The following is a 12,365-nucleotide window of genomic DNA, read 5'->3' on the forward strand; positions in this document are numbered from 1 at the left end:
AAGTTAGAGCGGATCCCAAAACTATTTTTATATTTAAGATCTTCCTTTTAAAAAGGGGATTTAAATACTCGCTCAAAACATGGGGGATCCAGCTCGGTGGTGTGTTTTATATTCGCAACAAGGTTGCTGTCTTGGTAAAAGAGTTTTTGATTACTTACCCAATATTCGGGAAGTAAAATTCTTGGAACAAGTTAATCCATTAACAGGCATCGCCTGAGAAATATCGGTGAGTTTTCCTTTCCAACTAGATACGACTTCTTGTTGGAGCCGTATCAACAAGTTTCTACTTGGGGAAAGGGGGAAACGAGCTTTACGTTTCAGAGTCATGGATTTCATTTGAACTAGGAGTGGCGTAAGTGGTCGAGTAGCGCCGGCCCAGCCTTATTATATTGGCCCAAATGGCCTGGAAGTTCCGCTAAGGCGGTCCATTCCTTAGGAGTTCAGTGTTCGGTTGACAAGTAAATCCGACAGGTTCTCCTCTACATGTAGAAAATGGTGGGGTTGTACTACTACGACTGATCATCGTAAGTGGTCTTCCTGGCACGGTAAACTCCCGTAATGAGTTCATCATCCATTTGGATAATTCTGCAACACTACCCGTAGCATTTCGATCGAAAGGCTACTAATGGGTGGTTGCCGAAGCATTGACAGGGTCAAACATTTTTATTGGTGTATCCATTGAATGAAGTATCTCGTAACTTCATCTCTTTTCAAAATATTTCAAAGATCAAATATTTTCAAGTTTTATTTGTGGTCTCATCTATGGGATGACCTCGTGAATCTTATAATACTTTGAACGGTGATAGTTCAAGTAGCTTTATAAATGATATAAGTGTGGGGAAGTATTGGTAACTTCATTCCTTGTTTTTACTTATATCTAGTAAGTAATTATCTTGCACACGATAAAGATTCTAGTAAGTATCCATTTAGATACTTGTATTATTGTTATCACTACATATTATCTTGCGAGCTGTAAGGCTCACTCTTGCTTTATTTCTTCATCACACAACAACAGTTAGGAGAGATGGCCAGACTCCAGCAGACCCAGCGCAAGCGCGTGGGAAGCGTCCCGCGTCTTCCCGATGATGTTGTAGCTGCTATAGCTGCAGAGGTAGATCCATTGTAGTTCAGACCATCTACTTTTGAGAATCAAATTATGTATAATTATAACTTGTGGCAGATAATGGCAATTAACTGTAAATTATCAAGTAATCATTTTGGGTTGTAATAATTTTAAATTGTGGATTCAAAGACTTGTACTTATTTCAATTTCATCTCTGAGACTATAACGGGTTGTGGTGTGTGTTAGTGTGGGGTCACAGCATGAGGTTATTTATTATTAATTAAGTGAAGTGATATTGTGGAAAGAAAGACCGTGACAACCCGGATCCCCGACCCCGGATCTGGGGGTGTTACAGAAATGGTATCAGAGCTAAGCGTTATAAACCTCAGAGATGATGCGACGATATAATAATAAACTCACAAAGATAATAAGAACTCTTGCCAAGTTCATGGTCGGACTACTTAAAGTAGTGCTGACAGTTAAAACCCTTACGGGAACCCTTATAAGTATCATGATAGTAACTTAGCTCGTTTAATGTGTAGGCGCCTGAGATAGAGGACCCAGAGATGTTCGAGCGTGAGCATGATGAGGCATTGCTAGATGTTGAGGATCAGGAGGAGCCTGAGATGGAGGAGGATGAGGAGGACCCCTCAGAGGAGCCTGAGACGGAGGTCATTGCTGTTTCAGATGAGGAGGACCCCTCAGAGGAGTCAGAGACAGAGGTTATTGCTATTCCAGATGAGGAGGACCCGGATGAGGTCCCAGTAGCTGAGGAGCGTGTTGGATCTATGGTAGTGTATGCTGGTATCCCTTTACCCACACTTCCGGTGGTCAGAGCCCCTACCCCTCCACCACTATCTTGGATTCCTGATGATGACAGCTCAGAGACCCATACTTCCGAGCCTAGGCAGACCGAGGAGGCACCCTCAGCGGCTCCGGATTCACCACCTCTTGACCCTGCCCACAGGCAGTCTTCGTTAGCTCATGGATATGTTCAGGATGTATTGAGGACCCGAGTGGCTGTTGCCGAGGGCCGACTAGATGAGGCCAGGAGGGAGTTGGATGCAGAGAGGGCGGGTAGGCGTACCCGAGCTTATGAGACCAGGGCTTCTATACCCCGATCCTTGAGGAGGGAGCTTACGGGGATAGAGCTCACATCCCGAGCGAGGCTCAGAGCGCTCCAGGGGGACAGGCATGGTAGGATCTCCAGGCGGCAGGCCGACTATATCTTCCGTCGTGCGATGGAAAGGGTTTGGGAGCTGACCCGCTCCGGTGTGTGATTCAGGATTGATGATGGAATAGTCTAGTTGTCTAGTTAGCCGAGGCCTTAGTAAGAGCCAATTTTCCGGGATAGTTGACTTGTATATAGCATCCCTTTTTCTGACTAGACAGATAGACTCTTGTGTATCACTTTTGGGATAGATGACTGTAGCACTGTTGTACTTTTGACCAGATCAAACTATGTATTTCTCGCATTATGTATATATTTGTTTCCTTTCAGTTCAGTTCCATAGTGACGGGATCACTGTTTTATCATTATTATTACTGCACTTCGTATTAGAACTTTCTTAAAATAATAGAATTGCGATATACGTTCTCCCCATTATAAGAGCTGTGCAAGGCACAATGTTGTATATGATTGTGACCTAACGTTGAATTTTCCCAATAATTGTTTTTATTATTATCAGAATCATGCCGCCAAGAAAGATCGGAACTAGGGCGAACCTTGGATCTGAGGACCAGGGAAGCCATAATCAGGACAATAGAAACCAAGAACACAGTGAAGAGGAAGATGAGGATTATGTGGAACAGGATGACTCCCTGTATGAAGAGGAAGAGGAAACATATGATGTTGAGGGATTTGAGATAGAGGCTGAAGAAGGAGAAACCGAGGTTGAGCAACCAGTACCAAACCCAGGCATGGATCCCATGAGCCAGTTCATGCAACTCCTAAGGTAGAATTTGGAACATCAACCCAACCCACCCCCTCAAGGAAGTAATAATGCTGTGGCAAACTCTTTCAGGGCTTTTAAGTCCCTTAAGCCCCCTGAGTTCCACGGATCAGCCGACCCAGTTGAGGCAAGGGCATGGTTAAAGGAGATGGAGAAATCTTTTGAGATTTTGAGTATCGATGAGGCACAGAAAACTGTATTTGCTACCTACCTTCTGAAAGGAGAAGCTAACTACTGGTGGGAGGCCAAGAAAAACATGGAGACAGATGCTATTATAACCTGGGAGAGATTTAGTCAGTTGTTTCTGGGAAAGTATTTCCCGAGGTTTATGGAAAACCAGATGGAGCTCAAGTTCTTGGAGCTAAAGCAGAATAACTTGTCTGTAGCAGAGTACGAAGCGAAATTTACTGAGTTATCAAGGTTTGTGCCGGAGTTTGTGAGCACCGAGGAAAAGAAAGCTAGGAGGTTTCAGCAGGGACTGAAACCATGGATTCAGAATAGGGTGGCAATCCTTGAGCTTACGGACTATGCCACTCTGGTGCAAAAGGCAACGATTGTAGAAGTCGGAAGTGAACAGATGCAGAAGGAAAGAGAGAAGAAAGGAATAAAGAGGAAAAGTATGAGCATGGGTGGAGGTTCCGCAGGAAGGAGCTTCCCAACTAGATTTAATCGAGGAGCAGTGTCCCTGCCAGGAAGGAACACTGGGTTTAAGCGACCAATGAGTGTGAGTGTGAGCCAGGGCGGCCAGAAGTCAAGAATGTCCTATTCCAACCAGTCTCGACCCCCATTGCCAGCCTGTAACATATGTGGAAGGAATCACACTGGGGAGTGTAAAGGAAAGCCAGTAACCTGCTTTAAGTGTGGGCAAGTGGGCCACTATTCTCACAAATGCCCTTCGTCAGCCCCTGCCGTCATTCCAACCACCACTTGTCATCAGTGCGGACGCCCAGGTCATTGGAAGAGAGAATTCCCAATGAACAAACCAGCAACTTCGGGAGCAAGCAGGGCTGCTTCTAATAAGCCACCTACTGCGAGGACTTTCAACATGACAGTCCAGGATGCTATGAAAGATTCAGATGTGATAGCAGGTACCCTTTCTCTAAATTCAGTCAGTGCAAATGTTTTATTTGATTCGAGAGCAACTAAATCTTTTATATCAAGGGACTTTGCGCGTAAGTTAAGACTTAAGGCTAAACCCTTGATAGAACCCTTACAAGTAGAAATAGCCAATCATGAAATTATTCCTGTTAACCAGATTCACCCCGCCTGTGAGATAGGCATAGGGGAGCAATCTTTCAGTGTTGATCTGATTCCTTTTAAATTAGGGGAGTTTGATGTGATTTTGGGAATGGACTGGCTATCTAGCAACGATGCTCAGATAGACTGTAAAGGGAAGAAAGTTAAGTTAAATATCCCCGGGAAGAAAGAAGTTATATTTAGAGGAAAGAGGCAGACGCAGAAATTTTTGACTATGGCCCAGGCCAAAAGGATGCTACGAAAAGGAAGTGAGGCTTACCTAGCCTATGTGGTGGACACGCAGAAGGAGGTGCCCAACTTACAAGATATTCCAGTAGTCAACAAATTTGAAGATGTATTCCCCCAAGACCTTCCGGGATTACCACCCGATAGAGTGATTGAATTTGCTATTGAGTTGGCCCCAGGGACGGCGCCAGTTTCAAAAGCACCTTACCGGTTAGCCCCGTTAGAAATGAAGGAATTAGCTATCCAATTGCAGGAACTCTTGGATAAGGGTATGATAAGACCCAGTGTGTCTCCGTGGGGAGCACCAGTTTTATTTGTTAAGAAGAAAGATGGGAGCATGAGGTTGTGCATAGACTATCGAGAGTTGAACAAGCTAACCATAAAGAACAGGTACCCATTGCCTAGAATAGACGATCTGTTCGACCAGCTAAAGGATGCTGTTTATTTTTCCAAGATTGACCTGAGAACTGGATATCACCAACTAAAGATTAAACCCGAAGATATTTCCAAGACAGCGTTCCGTACCAGGTATGGGCATTATGAGTTCTTGGTAATGTCCTTTGGATTAACCAACGCCCCAGCGGCTTTCATGGATTTAATGAATAGAGTATTTAAGAAGTACTTGGACAAGTGTGTGATAGTTTTTATCGATGATATTTTGATCTACTCAAGGACTGAGGCAGAACATGCAGAGCATTTGAGGATAGCTCTAGGAATACTCAGAGAGGAGCAGTTATATGCCAAATTCTCGAAGTGTGAATTCTGGCGGAATGAAGTACAGTTTTTAGGACATGTGATCAATAAAGAAGGAGTATTGGTCGACCCCTCCAAGATAGAGGCGGTCTCAAATTGGGAAAGGCCAACCACACCCACAGAGGTAAGGAGTTTCATAGGATTGGCCGGCTACTATCGTAGATTTGTACAGGACTTTGCGAAGATCGCAGCCCCTTTGACACGACTTACTCGTAAGACAGAGAAGTTTGAATGGACGGAGGAATGCGAGAACAGTTTTCAGGAATTAAAGAAAAGGTTGATAACGGCTCCGGTATTGGCATTGCCGGACGGAAAAGGAGATTTTGTGATATATAGTGACGCGTCGCACAAAGGATTAGGATGTGTGCTTATGCAGCACGGTAAAGTTATTGCGTATGCGTCGAGACAACTGAAGGAATACGAGGTTAGATATCCTACTCATGACCTTGAGCTCGCGGCAATAGTATTTGCTTTAAAAATTTGGAGGCACTACTTGTATGGAGAGAAGTGCGAGATTTTCACAGACCATAAGAGCCTCAAGTACATATTTACGCAGAAAGAGCTCAACATGCGCCAGAGGAGATGGTTAGAACTAATCAAGGACTATGATTGTGAGATTCTCTATCATCCAGGGAAAGCCAATGTGGTGGCTGATGCCCTTAGTAGAAAGGAAAGACTCAGAATGATAACGACTTCGGAAGAGTTGATAAGGGATTTTGAGAGAATGGAAATAGAAGTAAAGGTAACCGGAACCGGAACTGAAAAGCTTTTTGAGATCTCAAGAGTTATTGGAAAAGATCAGATTGTGCCAGGAGAAAATAATGAATGAAGGCAGAGAGTCAATGACTGGAGAGGAGATCCATACTGAGAAAGATGATAAAGGGATAATGAGGTATTCCTACCGAATTTGGGTTCCGAATGTTCAAGAACTTAAAGATGAGATTTTGGATGAAAGCCATAGTTCAAGGTATTCCATTCACCCGGGAAGTACCAAGATGTATAGGGATTTGAAGGAATATTACTGATGGCCCAACATGAAGAGGGACGTAGCAGAATGGGTAAACAAGTGTTTGACTTGCCAAAGAGTAAATGCAGAGCACCAGAGACCCAGTGGACTTTTGCGACCCCTGGAGATTCCCGAATGGAAATGGGAACATATAGCGATGGATTTTGTTGTAGGCTTGCCAAGGACGAAAGCCAATCATGACGCCATTTGGGTAATTATAGACCGACTGACAAAGTCAGCTCATTTCATTCCTATCAATGAGAGATACACAGTCGATAGACTGGTGGACATTTACCTTAAGGAAATAGTGACGCGACATGGAGTCCCAGCGTCCATTGTCTCAGACCGAGACCCTAGGTTCAACTCCAGATTTTGGAGGAGCTTTCAGGAATGTGCGGGGACCAAGTTAAATATGAGTACCGCGTACCATCCCCAAACGGATGGACAGAGTGAAAGGACCATCCAGACACTAGAGGATATGTTGAGAGTCTGTGCAATAGACTTTAAAGGAAGTTGGGATGATCACTTGCCGTTGATCGAGTTTTCTTATAATAATAGCTTTCATGCTAGCATCGGAATGCCGCCTTATGAGGCTCTGTACGGAAGGAGGTGTCGATCTCCCTTATACTGGGATGAAGTAGGAGAGCGGAAGATGCTCGGACCCGAAGTGGTCCAAAGGACCAAAGATATAGTGGATCTTATCAGAGGGCGACTTGTAGCAGCCCAAGACAGACAAAAGAAATACGCAGACCTAGCCCGAAAGGACAAGGAATATGAAGTAGGGGACTTAGTACTGTTGAAAGTATCCCCTTGGAAGGGATTAATGAGGTTCGGAAAGAAAGGAAAACTAAGCCCAAGATACATTGGACCTTTTGAGATATTAAGACGGATTGGAAAGTTAGCTTACGAGCTAGCCCTACCCCCTAATTTGCAACAAGTTCATAATGTGTTCCATGTGTCAATGCTAAGGAGGTATCATCGGGATGCCAGGCACATAGTGGAGTACGAGCAGGTGGATATGCAGCCAGATCTAACTTACGTGGAGAAGCCAGTAAGGATTATGGATAAGAAGGAGCAGGTGCTTCGGAACAAAGTGATCAAGCTAGTCAGAGTACTATGGCAGAATCATAATGTGGAAGAATCAACTTGGGAACTAGAGAGCACAATGCTAGAAAAGTACCCCCATTTATTTTCTGTTTGATTCCGGGACGGAATCCTTTTAAGGAGGGGAGACTGTAATAACCCCAAAATTTTCAACTTTTGTAACCCTTGTGAATAGTGTTTTAGCTGAATGAAGAAACTTTTCATGCCACACTATGTAGGGGTTCTGTTATGGATATTCTGGGATATTATTAGTACTCTATGAAGTATATAAGTGTATGTAAAGATCGTCAGAATCCAATTCCGAACACTTTGGTTTTTCCCGGAAATCCACAAGATACGGAGAGAATTGAGTATAAGGTAACAGGATAAAAAGGATTTAAATTAAAGGATTATAATAGAGGATCATAAAAAGGAATATAATGTATTGAGAAAGGTTAAGGGAACCTAAGTAATAAGATCCCGGGTATGATCCTTCAAACGATAAACGAGAACGAAAGTTAAGCAAACCGTATAACAGATCAGCGGTCATTAGGCAAACGATTAGGAAGTTAATCAAAGGGATTAGGGGGAATGATGTCATCCAACCAATAGAAAGAGGACAAGGAAGGGAGGATGACATCATGAGGATGACATAAGCATGACATGGGAAGGAAGGAGGTGTGGTAGCTTTGTAACCACACAATTTCAAGGGCAAGAAAGTAATTGACTAAATCAAATACAAAACAAGTCAACCAAGCCAAGTAAAAATCATTCTCATCAAAAATCAAAAGCAACCAAGGCATGAGTTCTTCATTTGCTCTCGGCTTTTAGCATTTTTAAAGGCATAGAATTTCAAAACTCAAGATCCAAGCCTCCTAAATTGGTAAGATAATTCCCTAATCATCTTCATGCTTAGTTAGGACTATATCATGAGTTTAAGCCATTAATTCTTTCTCAATCTTCTTCATTTAATCAAAGAAGAAGACAATGAATAGTGTTTTCAAGTTTTTAACTTGAACTTTTTCTTGTTTTTCTTGAAGATCCAAGCATTCTTAAGACTTCTCAAAGCTTCTTAAGGCTTCCTAGCTCCACCCACCACTTCAAGGAAGGTATACCATCTCCAAACCCTAGAATCCTATATATTATAAGATGATTTTGATTAGTGGGTTGATATTGTAGTTTGTTGTTATGATTTAGAGTTTGGGATTTGGAATGGTAGTGAAATGGAATGGTAATTGTTGTGGTTTTGATTTAAAGGAACTTAAGTATGATTAAAGTTAAGTTTAAGCATAAGTATGAATGATTAAATTGAATTGGTTGGGGTTGTTATGATGTGATAAGGATGGATGTTTGTTGTGTGTTGGATTTGAGGTTGGTTTGTGGTTGGTTTTGTATGGTTTAAAATTGGGAAATCGCGTAAACATAGCCGTCGTAACGTCCGATTTTCTTTGGACTGTTTTTGTGCACAGCATTAGGACCCGAGAACCCCCTGCTAGATTATGACCACTGCCATGATTAGATAGCTCATGTTACGAGCTTCGTTTTGATATGTAGTTCGTTCGATTCCGATGCACGGTTTAGGAGAAACGACCGTTTCAAGTAACGGCGTTTCGCGAACGAAACTTTTTCCCTCGCCTTACTTTGAAATGTAGGTTAAAGACCAAAAAGGGTTAATTAATGTATGAAACATTTATGGTAAGTGTGTTAGGCAGTTGGTAAGACATTCGCGAAGGAATCGCTTTAAAACTCGTAAAGGTTAAATTATTAAAAATGGTGGAGCCGAGGGTACCCGAGTGACTTCAGCGAATCGGTGAGCGCAAAACAAGCGTTAGAGTCTAAGTTAGTTAAAGTATAGATTTACAAGTGATTTTGGTTTAATTCCAACTTACTTGTTGTTTATAGGTTACAAGACTCGTCCCGAGCCTTTCTCACCCCCAAGTCGCTCAGGCAAGTATTCTATCCGTTATACTGTTGTTGTGATGTATATATTTGTATATGCATGATCTTGCGATAAATGCATATTGGTTATTTAGCAAATTCTTGCGATATATTGTAGCATGTGATATGGTATATATGCATGCCTGTTTCATATTCTTGAAATATATATCTGTTGGTTCAGTTGATAATACCTATGCTAGAGGATAGCGGTAACTTGCATATACCCTTAGTATAGGGACCCAAAGGTGAAAATATTTTCTAAAACCGGGAGTCGAGGATCCCGAGTAGATTTTTGTATATATGGATATGGATATATATATATATATATATATGGTTATAGTTTTTCCAAACTATTAATCGAATAAGGTTTATTCGATAACTTTAAACTTTATTTTATTATTGAATATTATTTCGAATATTATTCGAAGGCGTATGACTCCTTTTGTTTATTTATCTGAATATTACTTGAATATTCATCGGAGGGCTTATGACTCTTTTATATTATTTATTGAATATTATTTGAATATTCATTCGAAGGCTTATGACTCAGTTTATATTATTTAATGAATATTATTTGAATATTCATTTGAGGATCTATGACTCCGATTATTTATCGAGGTATATTCTTTATTTTATTAAAGAATAAGGTGTCAATAATCAAACTTATTTTCGATTATTCAAATAAAGATAGTACTTTCATATAAGTATATCTTTGGTTATTTAATACTCGTTTCAAGTATAAGTTTTAATACTTCTACTTCAATTATTTTTATAAAGATTATTCTTTATGGGAATATTATTTAAATATTAACATTCAGTCATTTTCTAAATATTCTGGGGACTGATTTACTTCATTAAATCAGTTTTACTCCAAACACTCTTTAAAGTGTTTTCGAGTCTTTAAAATGATTTTCAAAAGTTAGAGCGGATCCCAAAACTATTTTTATATTTAAGATCTTCCTTTTAAAAAGGGGATTTAAATACTCGCTCAAAACATGGGGGATCCAGCTCGGTGGTGTGTTTTTATTCGCAACAAGGTTGCTGTCTTGGTAAAAGAGTTTTTGATTACTTACCCAATATTCGGGAAGTAAAATTCTTGGAACAAGTTAATTCATTAACAGGCATCGCCTGGGAAATATTGGTGAGTTTTCCTTTCCAACTAGATACGACTTCTTGTTGGAGCCGTATCAACAAGTTTCTACTTGGGGAAAGGGGGAAACGAGCTTTACGTTTCAGAGTCATGGATTTCATCTGAACTAGGAGTGGCGTAAGTGGTCGAGTAGCGCCGGCCCAGCCTTATTATATTGGCCCAAATGGCCTGGAAGTTCCGCTAAGGCGGTCCATTCCTTAGGAGTTCAGTGTTCGGTTGACAAGTAAATCCGACAGGTTCTCCTCTACATGTAGAAAATGGTGGGGTTGTACTACTACGACTGATCATCGTAAGTGGTCTTCCTGGCGCGGTAAACTCCCGTAATGAGTTCATCATCCATTTGGATAATTCTGCAACACTACCCGTAGCATTTCGATCGAAAGGCTACTAATGGGTGGTTGTCGAAGCATTGACAGGGTCAAACATTTTTATTGGTGTATCCATTGAATGAAGTATCTCGTAACTTCATCTCTTTTCAAAATATTTCAAAGATCAAATATTTTCAAGTTTTATTTGTGGTCTCATCTATGGGATGACCTCGTGAATCTTATAATACTTTGAACGGTGATAGTTCAAGTAGCTTTATAAATGATATAAGTGTGGGGAAGTATTGGTAACTTCATTCCTTATTTTTACTTATATCTAGTAAGTAATTATCTTGCACATGATAAAGATTCTAGTAAGTATCCATTTAGATACTTGTATTATTGTTATCACTACATATTATCTTGCGAGCTGTAAGGCTCACTCTTGCTTTATTTCTTCATCACACAACAACAGTTAGGAGAGATGGCCAGACTCCAGCAGACCCAGCGCAAGCGCGTGGGAAGCGTCCCGCGTCTTCCCGATGATGTTGTAGCTGCTATAGCTGCAGAGGTAGATCCATTGTAGTTCAGACCATCTACTTTTGAGAATCAAATTATGTATAATTATAACTTGTGGCAGATAATGGCAATTAACTGTAAATTATCAAGTAATCATTTTGGGTTGTAATAATTTTAAATTGTGGATTCAAAGACTTGTACTTATTTCAATTTCATCTCTGAGACTATAACGGGTTGTGGTGTGTGTTAGTGTGGGGTCACAGCATGAGGTTATTTATTATTAATTAAGTGAAGTGATATTGTGGAAAGAAAGACCGTGACAACTCGGATCCCCGACCCCGGATCTGGGGGTGTTACATTTACTCTCGTAATGGAACAGAAAAATTTTAAGTTACGTATCCCCTGTATTTGAAAATGTTGTTTAAAATTATGTTTTGGGGAAAAGTAACTTCTGAAAACACCTATCTCTAAATGTGATCTAAATGAAAAGAGGATTTGAATAATATACTGTGACAGAATGGATTTTTGGAAAGAGATAGGTAAAAGTGACAATTTTGAAAACTGGATTAAAACGATCAGATACGGGATACGTTGGGGCCAGAGTATGCCTATTGAGTTGGCGTAAGAGGCTAATTTGGTTGCGCGGACTGTGTAACCGATTAGTCCAGCAGGTCTGAGACCTAGCTAGTCTCTGAGTTCCGGAACAGGTAACTGAAATGACAGTTGGAGCCATGAATAAGATGGCAGTTGGAGCCGTCTAGTGTTGATAGCCTGATCAGCTGTCTTCACATATCCATTACGTATCTGATTTGGATTTTGTGATTCCCGTAAGAGTACGGGTAGTTGATACAGTGATTTTACAAGAGTGACTAGTATGCTAAAATTGGTCTCTGGTGTTTTTACAGCACACTGCTACGTTGTTTTAATGAAGCATGCTAGTTAGCGATATCCAGTTTTTCTCTAAATTTTGTTGTATAATGTTGATATCATGATTACAGTTCTGTTCCTATTATTGTTGCATTACTGATTTATCTTGTTATTCATATTTTGATACTGCTGAGCGATTATGCTCACCCTTGCAAACTGTTATGTATATTTCGCAGATGCCTAAAAG

This window comes from Apium graveolens, chromosome 5 (assembly GCF_009905375.1).
Source record: "Apium graveolens cultivar Ventura chromosome 5, ASM990537v1, whole genome shotgun sequence".
Taxonomy (NCBI): domain Eukaryota; kingdom Viridiplantae; phylum Streptophyta; class Magnoliopsida; order Apiales; family Apiaceae; genus Apium; species Apium graveolens.